Source organism: Actinia tenebrosa, unplaced genomic scaffold (genome assembly GCF_029948245.1).
Source record: "Actinia tenebrosa isolate PJP-AT-01 unplaced genomic scaffold, QUT_ActTen_1.0 PGA_scaffold7__59_contigs__length_16204524, whole genome shotgun sequence".
Taxonomy (NCBI): Eukaryota; Metazoa; Cnidaria; class Anthozoa; order Actiniaria; family Actiniidae; genus Actinia; species Actinia tenebrosa.
In genome coordinates, this window is record NW_028292584.1 from 2,216,673 (window position 1) to 2,228,938 (window position 12,266).

The window sequence follows — 12,266 nt, forward strand, 5'->3', positions numbered from 1 at the left end:
GCTACTATACATTTCGTTCTTTGGGGGCTAAAATGTTCACAGAACATGGAATGATGTGCAGAATACTATTGCCATTTAAAAAAATATTGCCCTCAGTTTTTTTTTTTTTTTTTTTTTTTTTTTTTTCAAATTTCCGGCCAGTAAACAGTATTTGAGCACTAGTAGATTTTCGTTATATATATATATATATATAAAAAAAAAGCGAAAATCCAATTCCATTTGCTTGTCAAAAAAGCTAATACTAAAAAATACAAAAGTCAACATTTATTATTGGGAAATTGGTAGTTTGTTGATTATTTCTTACCTTCTGTACTCTATTACTTGTTTTGGCGAGGTCAGTTTTTTAAGCCTCTCTCCTGTTGTGGTTTCTGTTCGCTTCTAGATGTAGCCGCTCTCTTGAAAATTCCTGATATTGGGCTCAGTGGCGGTTTGGGCGTTTTGATATTGAAATATCGAGACAGTTGACTGAAAAGTTCAACCAGCAAAAACAATTAATCAATATATACGGTTTCAGTATTAAGCTGCTATCGAGTATTTGACATAAACCCCGATACGGTCTTAATTGAGCTTGACAGCTAGCATTGAAAACCAACCACGACTGGGTTCGACTAAGCTCTAAATGCGAACTGAATTTCCGGTAAGAACGGAAAGTCTCAAAGTTTGTTATATATTGTGCTGAATGTTTTTTTGGGGCTTTGATTGTTTGTCATTTGTTTTTTGTCGTCGAAAAATGAAGGAACAAATGACAGAGAAAGAAAAGAGAGAGAGAGAGAGGAACGAAGGAGAAGAAAGAGAGAAAAGAAGAAGAAAAAGACTAGGGCTAGAGAGAGATTGATTGATTGATTGATTCACTTCCATAAATACATACGGTAATTCCATAAGTTTTACAACTTCTTTACGTGAAAGCCGTATATTATAAACAGTTTAGAGAGAGAGAGAGAGAGAGAGGGGGGGGGGGGGGGGGGGGGGGGGAGACAAAGAGAAAACGACAGAAAGAGAACGACAGACATGAGAGAACGACAGAAAGAGAACTACAGAGAAAAATGGCATGAGCTCCAAAAATTAAACAAAATCGACAGTCTGACAAAACAAAAAATTGCTTTAGTTTTATCATTTCCTATTTTCCCTATTCAAATGATCATGTATTCCTTGATTCCTTTTGTCATAATGAATATTCACGGCAGCTCAGTACAACACGGACGTATGCGGCTATCTTACATAGACTTAACTAACGAACTAATAAGAATATCAGTTGATCGTGATGTCAGGATTAGATAACCAATCAAAACCGTTATCACCAAGAGCCAAAAATCCTTCAAATCTACCGAATTTTTGAATACTGGTGAAAAAGACTTCATATTTACGATTAATGGAAAGAATAGCTTTTCTGTAAAGGGTAAAACAGCTATTGAAGTGAATGTTGGTGGCGAAGAGCTAGGGTTCCCGCCGCTGTCACTATTTCATGGTCATCCTACACGGATTAACCATATGGGTTACTGTACTTATTTCATTCGCATTAATTTAGTACTTCACAAATTCGGTTTGACTTAATGGTTTTTCTTTCAAGTCAATGGATGAACCGATAAGTCTTACGGATGACCACTTAATATTACTCTCCATCCTTCTTCTTCTATAACCTTCTCAAAATGACCATTTATATTTATATTCAGTTGTAGTTGTAGTTGGCTTTTTTTTCTTCTTTTCCAGATGATCACTATAAAAAGCGATATACGATTTTTGATTCGGGATGAGATGGCTACAACAGACGAAAGAACGAACGAATGAAAAAGCAAAACCCCTTATGTTTATATTTTTTGACGAACATTACACAATCTCCTCCCCCCCCCCCCCCCCCCCCCCAAGAAAAACTACAAGAAAACCAACAAAGATTTATAATGCTTGTTTTAAAGAACTAATTCTGTCAATTCATTCGTGTATGAGGTAAAGATTAACGATAGTTGGTTATAAAAAGCCGCGCCAACTGCAAAAAATAAAGTAAAATCCCTAGGTCAATTACCATTATTAGTTATATTAATTACATCAAATTAAAGTCTTAATGAAGACAACGCCGATTGTATCTTTGGAAAATGGACTTTATAAGTTAACAAATGATGGCTTGTCGCATGAAGTGAAAAACGTAAAAAACATTCAATCTGGAAATTATTATCTGCAAAATGAAACAAAATAAGAAACCGGCTCAGTTAGAACTAATTCAAATTTATAAATGCCTCTGTTTTCCTTGTTTCCAGATTCATTAATTTAGGATTTTCCTCAATCTAGCATCTAATTATTCTAAAATATCAATGATAAATAACATCATTAATGCTCAAATGAACACAATGCTTCTGCTCTGATAGTCCGTCCTTTTTTGCTTCTCTTCTCTTCTCTTCTCTTCTCTCTCTATTTTTTTTCACCGTTAAGTGTCGGCTTCTTTACACCACAATATTATCCAAAACAACCAAAAGTCCTTAAATAAACAAAACAATGTTTAGAACTTTTTGATGTATGACCATCAGTGGATATATATATATAAACGTACTATCCAATCGTTGTAGTGACCTCAATCATAACACATTTAAGCCTATAACACGAATACAAATACGACCACACTTGTGATAGTCAAAACAATCTGTAGTATTTACACTATAGTGGATAAATCTGTTGGAGATGATTAAGCTTTCGGTTAAGAAGAAAGCAATTTGTATAATAGTATTGGTGAAGGTCATGGATAAAGAAGGTGCACTTAATAGGGCTGTATTAACGAATGATAAGTGCTTAGAATCTTCTCAAAAGGAATACGTTTAAGATGAATAGAACTTCGTAGATTCGTCTAAAAATGTTTAAAATGATATGTGACGTCTTATGGTAAAGCAGTCAGGGAGAGGGCAGGGAAAGGTACGTAGAATAGAGTAGCCGTGAGATTAAATTACGGTAGGGTAGGGTAAGGTAGGGAAAGGTAGTGTAGTGTAGGGTAAAAAATATAGGGTAGGATAAGTAGGGGAAGGTAGAACAGGGTGGGGTAAGTAGAATCAGAGAGTAAAGTAGATTAGGTTAGGATATATTATTATGAGTTAGAGTAGGGTAGTAGCTATGAAAGTTGAAATGCTTCGTCGTTATTTTTTAGTTTCCCTCTTCATCCAACATTCCTATCGTGTTGTTTTTCTCCCTATCCTCTTGACGACAGTTGTAGCAATACTGAAGAGTCGCTTCCTTGATTGCAGGATTTGACATCCATGTAAATCAGTGTCTCACATGTTCATAGGTAGAATATTATATGAATGTTATCATTGTTTCTAAATTGTGTTAAACTATATAAGGACTAAAGCTAGTGCTTTCCAATGTTTTAACAGATCACTGAGGAGTAATCTGTGAAACTAAGTGACGTTTTTGAAAGGTAATCTTTGCGAAAAAGGAAAATATTCTTTTCGGTTGATATTAAATACAATGAATTTTGGACCGCATATACGGTAAAGATATGGAGGGCGGCCGAGCAGAACTATGCATGTCTTATACGCAGAAAATGATCGAACTAGTAGATAATAATTATATTAAACTATACACGAGCTCATGATCAACCTTCAATGTTATCGAACTCCGGATTCGGAACAATCTTTGGGCTGATTTCAGCAAGGGCACAGATAACACACACACCGATCAAATTGAAAGTTAGCTTAATGTCGCGACGTCCTAGATGAAGGAAAACCCTTGAGTTATGTGGAACCCAACAATCTACATGAGTACTACTAGAATTGATCTCACACAAAACCCTCACTCACCAGCAATGATAATATTTAACCAAAAGCAACGGTCCTCCAGGATTAGCTATGGGTGACGAGATTGCTTAAGATTGTTAAGTGTATCTGGAAATATATATTGAGCTTTGCGTTTCGGATCTCGATATTCTTATTAAATGAGAACGTGTTGAGTCATAATCACTGTCTTTTGGTGGTAAAACGGACCAACTTAAGTGGAACATATATTTTTACCCATTCGTATTCTAACAGTAATGATAAAAAGGTAAATTATACACCGTGAAAAGACGAAAAAACTTACTGACGTTTCGGACGCTAGTCCTTCGTCGGAGTAAAAGAGAAAGAGGTGGTAGAAAGGAGTGTTTTTATTCGTATTCTCTATGATTATATCTCTTTTCAGTGTAGAAATAGAGAAAAAACCTTTTTTTTAAATTTGGCTTTTAAACATTTTAACCTTGTAATGCGTCATTCTGTATTCAGTAGTATTCAGCATCCAGTAAAATTTGAAAAAAGATTGTTCGTTGGCATTGGAGTGTAAGGCGTCGAAAAATAAGTTGTTCTGGTCTTACCTTTTGAATCGAGCAGGCAAAGTTATATGAAGCTGGCCACACACAGCCTAGCTACGAGACTGGGCTTAACGTTTAAAGTAACTATCGTCAAAGTCGGATGGAAGTGCACTTAATATAGGTTGACGACAAACCAACGTATTCTGACGTAAATTGTCGCGAGGTTTTAAGTACTGGAACAATAGGGTTTTGCCAGAAAGGAAATAGTTTTGAACGGCACGTGTTTCCAATCATTTGATTAATTATAGACGCAGTAGACACACAGATCGTTATCATGTTTAGATATTGTGGGCTGCGGCGAACACGGCGAAACATCAAAGACAATCTGAAGTGAGAATATCTTTGAAAGTTCGTTGAATAATCGTGATTTCACAAGAACTGTATTCTCATTAATTACTAATGCAATGTGTGAATAGAGTTGTTAATTTGACAATACACACGTTGTTAACGATAGCTAATGATATCAAGTGGTCTAATTTGCTTTTGTAGATAAGGAATAAAAACGGTAAAATATTGCGTTATGATTGGCTGAGTCAGTCACCAGATGCTGCCTCGTTAAATTAGAGTATCCAACGCTTGCGCAGAAAACCTTGTTCTTGAAACTTATAGAAATAAAGGAATAATTAAAAAATGATCCAAAATTTGCTCTTAAGAATACAGTTGGAAAGTTAGCAATATTCCTATGGCATTATACGGCTTGTTTAAAAGGGGGAAAGAATGGCGAGGGACAATATGAGTTTAGGCTCATTTTACTCTGCAGCTGAATGCATAGCTCTGATATATCGATATGTCTGTGTTCTTTAAAAACATTTTATAAACCGATGTTTATATATCCTACAATATCTACAATAGTTGGTGGCTATTATTGGTTTTCTAGGTTCTAAAAATTCAATGTTTGGCATTTCTTTAGGTTATTGCCGTTTTGTCCCTTTTTTACAACCTGTGTTCGTCTTTATTTCATCTTATTTGAATAATGGTTTGTATTGGCGTAAATGTTTGAAACTAACTAGAATGTTCTTAGCGTTAAAGCAAAATATTGTTTTCATGTGACGTCATAGTGTTATAGGGCAATTAGTTTGGATATGGTTGGTTATTAGTGGAGATTCAGTTCCGGGATCAGAAAACATTAGGTGTGGTAACACTCGAGGGGCTTCCGAGATGAGCCAATTAAAAAAACATGAAAGCCATTTACGAGTGTTAGTAGTACTTTGCCGGCCGTCTTGTTCTATTGCTCTCTCTTCCAATATATCCTACTAGAATGATCCGTAACCACTCTTGCCGTAGTACGTAAGTCATCGTTACTTTTGTTAGTTAGAAGATCAATATAATCAAACTACGAACAAGAAAATAATTTAAAAAAATACAAAGACAAAAGAATTAAGTGAAACATTGTTAAACAGCTGCTTGGGAAAAGGAAGATGGATTACTGACTTTAAAAACAACAACAACAACAACAAAAACAACAATATGACAAGCGAGAAGAAGAGGGGAAGCTGGAAGAAAGAACGTTATTGACGTAAGTCCTAGCATGTTCTTGGGATTTGCACGCATTGATAAAAGGAAAATAAGATACTTGGGAATGCAAGTAATGACAGGCGAGTAATAAGGAAAAAGCAAAGTAAAGAAAAGAAAAGAAAAGAAAAGAAAAGAAAAGAAAAGAAAAGAAAAGAAAAGAAAAGAAAAGAAAAGAAAAGAAAAGAAAAGAAAAGAAAAGAAAAGAAAAGAAAAGAAAAGAAAAGAAAAGAAAAGCTAGAAAACAAGCAGCCGCGACTGCTTATGCTATTATTTAATTAAGAAGAGAAAGAAGAAGAATGAAGAGATGGAAAAAAAGAAGAAAAAGGAGAAGAAAACCTCATCATTATAAACAATAGCAAAATGAACGACTATTGAAATAAAACGGTAGCCATTCGGAGTAGCAATGGAAGTATCTTCATTGAAAAAAATATATATAAAAATAAACAAACAAACAAACAAACAAACAAACTAACAAATCAATCAATCAATCAATCAATCATCAATCAATCAATCAATCAATCAATCAATCAATCAGTCAGTCAGTCAGTCAGTCAATAATCAATCAATCAATCAATCAATCAATCAATCAATTGATTAATTAATTAACAAAATAAAATACACCAAATAAAATAAAATAATACGTCCTATTTTCTTTCAAATATTCAAAGAATAGCTAGAGTTATCAAAGATGAACCTACAACAATCCAGTTTTGTTCCTTCCTTGGACGCAAAGTGGGTCCTTTTGGTCCACAACGCGCCGGTCAATAAATAAACTTGTATCTATTTCCTCTTACTGCTTTGTTTCCTTATTTTGATCTGAAGCTTGGTCAAAGTTAATGATAAGACCTGAGCCTCTTTATCAATCTTGAACCTTTTTTTTTTTCTTTTGAACCTTGACTTTTCACCAAAATTTACTTATTGTAGTATATTTTTTAACGGTAAAGGTGTGGTCAATTGCGGTCAATTGGTCAACGGAACAAAAGTCTTTATTGTTTTTTATTTTTAATTCTAGTTTTTTAGCCCGAGGCCTGCACAGTTTTTCTTCAAGCGTTCCCTGCAAGAGAATATTTTCTTCCTGTCATGTTTCCGGGTCCATGGACTTGAAACTCTAAACTAAGAACGTTTGCGTCACGCAAACGTCACGCATATATTACTAGTATATTCGTTTTCAATACACGAAGTAGCGAGAGAACTAATTATCTTGGTGTTCCACTCCTTTATATCACCCTGAAGCTTGTGTTTAACTATTTCATCGGATATTTAAGGATTTCTAAGGCTTTCATGTTTATATTGTTCTTACGTGAAGCTAGAATCTTCCTCCTAGCACTTGAAAATACTTGAAGTGTTGAAAACAAAAGTTTTATTAGTCTTTTATTCTTTGCGTCATACTTTCTTTGTTGGCATTTTATCAATCACTGTATTCATTCTTTTATTTCTTCATTTCTTTATTTCTTGATTCATGTTTTATTTATCCATTCGTGCATAATAAATTGAATTTTTACTCCTTGATTTACTTAGTGTTCGTACTTACATCATGCGTTTATTTATTCCATCTTCTTATATCCTACTTTCACTTCACCGTCTTCATTTTGGACATGTTGTTTCTATTAACCATACATATTTAGACAACTTCGACATCCCTATTTTTTTCTCGCTGTTTAATGCAATGAAAAAATGGAAATTGCAGTACCAACTATAGTTTGTTTAAGCTTTTCATCTCGTTATTTCAATAATCTGGCTTCGAATCGCAAATATAGCTAGAAATATAGCAAGAACCAAGATTTTGAGGATAGCAGAATGTAATATAAAATCCAAACAGTGTCTAGAGTTTATGACTTCAATTTCAAGACCATGTTTATTTATAAGGATTTTTTGTTATCGTTGTATTTGTTATCGCACCTTAATTAATGTTTCGAATACAAGAGTTAGCGATAGCCATATTTAGGAGGAAATATAAATTTTTATGTGAGAAATAAAAAAAAAAGATTTCTCCTGTAAAAAAATTGCTGCATTGATAAAATGCACTACAACAGGATCAAGTAATTTGAGAAAACATAATGAAAAGATGATAAAAGAAATAGGAAAGACGGGATGATGGGAGAGGAGAGGAGATGAATTCAAAACTAAATTGAACGTCGACTAGCAAGTACTCTTGGACATGCAAGCAGACCCTAGCTGTAGTTGCCTAAGGCTGATCTTCCGTCGTTAAAAAATAAATAAATAACGCTTGGCTGCGAGACTTATTTCATATTGACCGTCTTGGTTTTATTTTCTTTTGACCCGGGTATTTATTCAATGTAAGTCTTTGAAGACAACTTACATCATCCAGTGCGTGTGTGCATTGTAAAAGGTGCTTGGATGATCAATCACCCGGGTCAATCAACGGGTTGCCATAAAACAATAGAACTAGGAGGATGAAAAAAAGAGGTAGAAAAATTTCAAAATTTAAATCACAACGAATTAGAAAACTCTATACGCAGGATATTTTTTCAGGTAACATATCTTTGCTGTTTGTTGAGTTTTCTAGTTAGTTAGTTATTATGAATAGTTAGCAAGCTAGCTAATGCACGGTTTCATATAATAATTTGAAATCCGTGCGCAACCATTTTTTGTCATTTATGAATCGCATGTCGAAACGACTGATATATAGTTCTCGTAAATTAAAATCAAAGACAAACCAAATATTGTTATCATGTTTGTTCAATTCAAAGGTTCTTTAAAAGAGAAGACATTAAAAAAAGAAAGTCATTTCTGTCCAAACATTTACGCCAATACAAACCATTATGGAAATAAGAAATAAAGACGAACACAGTTTTCGTTCATCCCCGTTATACTTGGTGCGCCCTTAGACTTAGATAAACCCATACGTTTACTTTTTTCAAGTTTTATTCTGGAAGAGTTAGCCGTTCCCTGACTTAGATCTGTCCCGAGGTTGCTCCAGATTTCAATCTGTGGGTTAGTTGTGCCCTGACATAGTGATCAGCCCAGAGGTTGTTTCAGGGTTTAATTAATTTGTGATTTGACAATGCCATGGTTTTGTTCAACCCAGTGATTGTTTCAAGAGGTTCCATCTGTGAGTTAGCCATACCCTGACACAGATCCAGAAGCTGAAAGTGCGATCAACTGACTTCATGGACGTATTTCAAAAATATTCATTAATGTCAGCTAGCCGATAAGAAACCTCTAAAACATTTGCACTCAAATAGCCGCTTTTCACCACAAGAGCATCACAGAGAGAACTAACACTTCGCTAAAACAATTTTTATCTTTTTCTACTGATTCATTCATTGGATACGGCATATTTGATTTTTGCTATGGAAAAAATGACAAAAATTCCAAACTAGGTCCCAGAGAAATGTCCAGACTTTTTGTTGTTCATCATTATGGATGCAGAAAATCTTTAACAAGACCCTGGTGGCAGGCTAGACCGGGTTACCTGTGGTTGGGAAGGTTTACTAGTATCAGAGTCTCTAAGAATCTAACGGAGAAGTGGAAATAATTTGCAAAAAAGGCAGAACTTTAATGCCATACTTATCAGACCTCGAATAACTCAATCTGGCACTCCAATTCCAATTCCAATTGCGATCCTGATTTTGGCATACGTAAATACGCTGTCGCGACGATCGAGCTTTCACGCACGAACATACACAATCGCACGGGAGTTTTATAACTCACTTTAAAATCGAACTGCTTCATATAAAACGTAAATACACGCTAATATTTGATCGAGGCCTATCTCAGAATTGCTTTACATTTCATGATTTTATAATTTATCAATATTTTTTAATGAATCGCTATCTTTTAAAGGAAATTAAAGGAGGTTATATAAAACGCTTGCGGCTTCGAACGGCAAAGATCAAACCCTGGAATTTGCTTAGCAAATTATTTATTTTGCTTCTTAAATCAAATGGAATCTTAAAATAAATATTGGTATGTGCCCCCTATGTGCCTCATGTTCCTTTGTAGCAGACTTTAAAGTCAAAACAGTTAAGTACGTAAATATAGGCTATAAGAATATCTATATTGTCAAGTTCTAGTGAATAACAAGTCACGTTGAATGAATTTGTTGATATAGCTTTATCGTGAACCTGGCTCTTGAAACCCTGTTCTCCTTACAGATCTTCGCTTGTTCACAGAATACTGCTCCAGTAGCTGGATCATGAATAGTCAACCAAAAAAAGCTATTGCCCATGAAATGCATTGAAAATTCTTAGAAATATTCGCTTCGGAGTCGTAATCGCTTAGAAATGGGCTAGAAATCCTTTTTTACGAGTATTTATAGTTCGTCTGTCTTGAATTACAGCAGACAACGAAAAAGAGCATGCGTAAACATAATTTACGCCACGTGATCGGCTGGCTACGCCCTCTCTTAATCACTTGACATCATGGTAACATTGATTGGCAGCTGGTACATACTAATTGATCGGACTATTGACCGGGACTCTATAGCAAAAGCCCGCAAAGATTATCGGACAGTGGAAATGCATTTATGCATTTTTTTAGGTTAGGACTTAGGTTGAGAATCCCAACTTTGGTACATAATACTTTTGATAATTTTTAATCTTCAAATTATTATTGGATTTATCATGGATCATACTGTTTCTCAGTCTCCTTTGCTTCGAGTGTTTTTCTCCTGATTCTGCGGCTTTTCTCCCTCTGCAAAAACCAACTCCTCCCCCCTCGAATTTTCAAAGAAATCAGTTGCTGTCTCGAGTCTTTTTCAACAAACAAATACCAATTATATTGGTTTTTGTTCTTCAAAATAACAAACCACTAAAAAGGTAATTACTAAAGAGTATTACTCGGAAGTTTTTGTTGTTTTAATTTTTTCAGCTAATCATTCGTCAATTTCATTCATATATATTTTTTATTTTCTATAATTCACTCGTTCTCGCTGATTTATTAACTGATTGAATAAGTTATTCATAATTTTTCTTTCTTGAAGACATTTTGCCTAAGAATATTGAGATTATGCCGACCTTGTTTGAAGGTCTTCTGCAAGTAACTACAAAAAAATTCATACGCCTCTGATAAATTCACTCTCGAGCTCAAAGAAGCGCTACACATCAATATACAATTTTCGAGTTCCAAATAACCGCTGTGTTCCTTGATTAAAGACTCATTTACAAAGGGTTAGCCTCGATTTTGTGCAGAATATTCATGTGTTCTAATGGTCCGCTGAATTTCAAAGTGTTTGTTTTGTTGAAGATGTTCATTCCTTACTTTACGTTGGTATTTGTGAATATTTAAACAATGATACGAGGTTAACCCTGTGAATGTCTGTAATCAAGGAACACAGTGATTTCGAACTCGAAACTGGTATATTGGCTCGAACCCTAGGCCTCACTATACTGAACCCACAACTCAACCATATCAATCTTATAACACGCAATAGCTCTTTTTGAGTATTCTTGAACGTATGTACTACTGATGATGTCATTGAATTATCGAAACATATATTTAGAAAGAAAAAATAAACACTTTTAGAATATTACTATAAACACTCCGTCAATAAAGATTTTAATTTTTCTTGGAAGTTGAATGATAATTTTTGTGGCATACACTATAAAAAAAATGGATCGATCTCTCGCCGCCGTTAATACAAAGAAAACCAATATCGCTCTTCCTGTAATTAAAGCGCAATCTCTTTCTCGTTGCAAAACAAGATGGAATATGATCAAGGTATCGATCAGGCGGTTCCTGAAACATCTCCCAGGCAAACACTGATAAAGTTGTTATGTAGATATGTTGTTTATTGGCGGCCCTGCGGTACGGATATTAGTGATGCAGGCATTTTGTACAAACATATTGGCTAGCATAAATATTATATCTACACTATCGTCCCTTCATCTACTGTACTTCACTCTCTTCATCATTCTGATGAAGGCTTTATTATTTATAACCGAAAAGTCATGTTTTTTAAGTCTACGCCTTTCATCCGAAATCATCATTCCTGAATATGTCAAAACGTGAAAGCCTCAAATGATATTACACTCTATTCTTTATTCTTTATTCTCTCTCCTCTCTCCAGATTTCTTACAATAATTGTTATATTTTTATTTTCGTGCCCGGCTTTTGTGAAAATCCAATGCTCCCGTCTATATTCACTGATAACGCATAAATGAAGTATTTAGTCATCATTTATTTATATCATTTTATACCTTTTGGCGTTCTTCTTTCTCTTTATTTCTTCTTCTTCTCGTTTTTCTTGATTTTCATGTTTTTCTTTCTTTTTAATTACTTTCATTTTTACATTTTCCCTTTATCTCTTTTTTTTTCTTTCTGTCTCTCTGTCTTTTTTTGTTAGTCTCTCTCTCTCTCTCTCATTTTGGTAATGGTAAGCAATGAAATATTCTCATCATTCTCCCACAAGTTAAACATTAGCATCGCTGCAACTAATTCTCCCACAATATACAATATTGTCAAACTCAGT

At 34.5% G+C, this 12,266-nt stretch overlaps 1 protein-coding gene across 5 annotated transcripts in view; it reads right to left on the minus strand.

The window, feature by feature from the left end:
* The window catches only part of LOC116288562 (gamma-aminobutyric acid type B receptor subunit 2), a 90,123-nt gene that overhangs the window by 70,499 nt on the left and 7,358 nt on the right, over positions 1 to 12,266 (minus strand). For 4 of the 5 annotated variants that reach the window (XR_016121787.1, XM_089040555.1, XM_089040553.1 and 1 more), the window contains exon 2: positions 305 to 465. The gene's annotated coding sequence lies outside the window, so the exon portion shown is untranslated. Of the gene's footprint in view, positions 1 to 304; positions 466 to 4,321; positions 4,383 to 12,266 lie in introns of those variants that run through there. The other variant, XM_089040554.1, reaches the window with a different exon arrangement.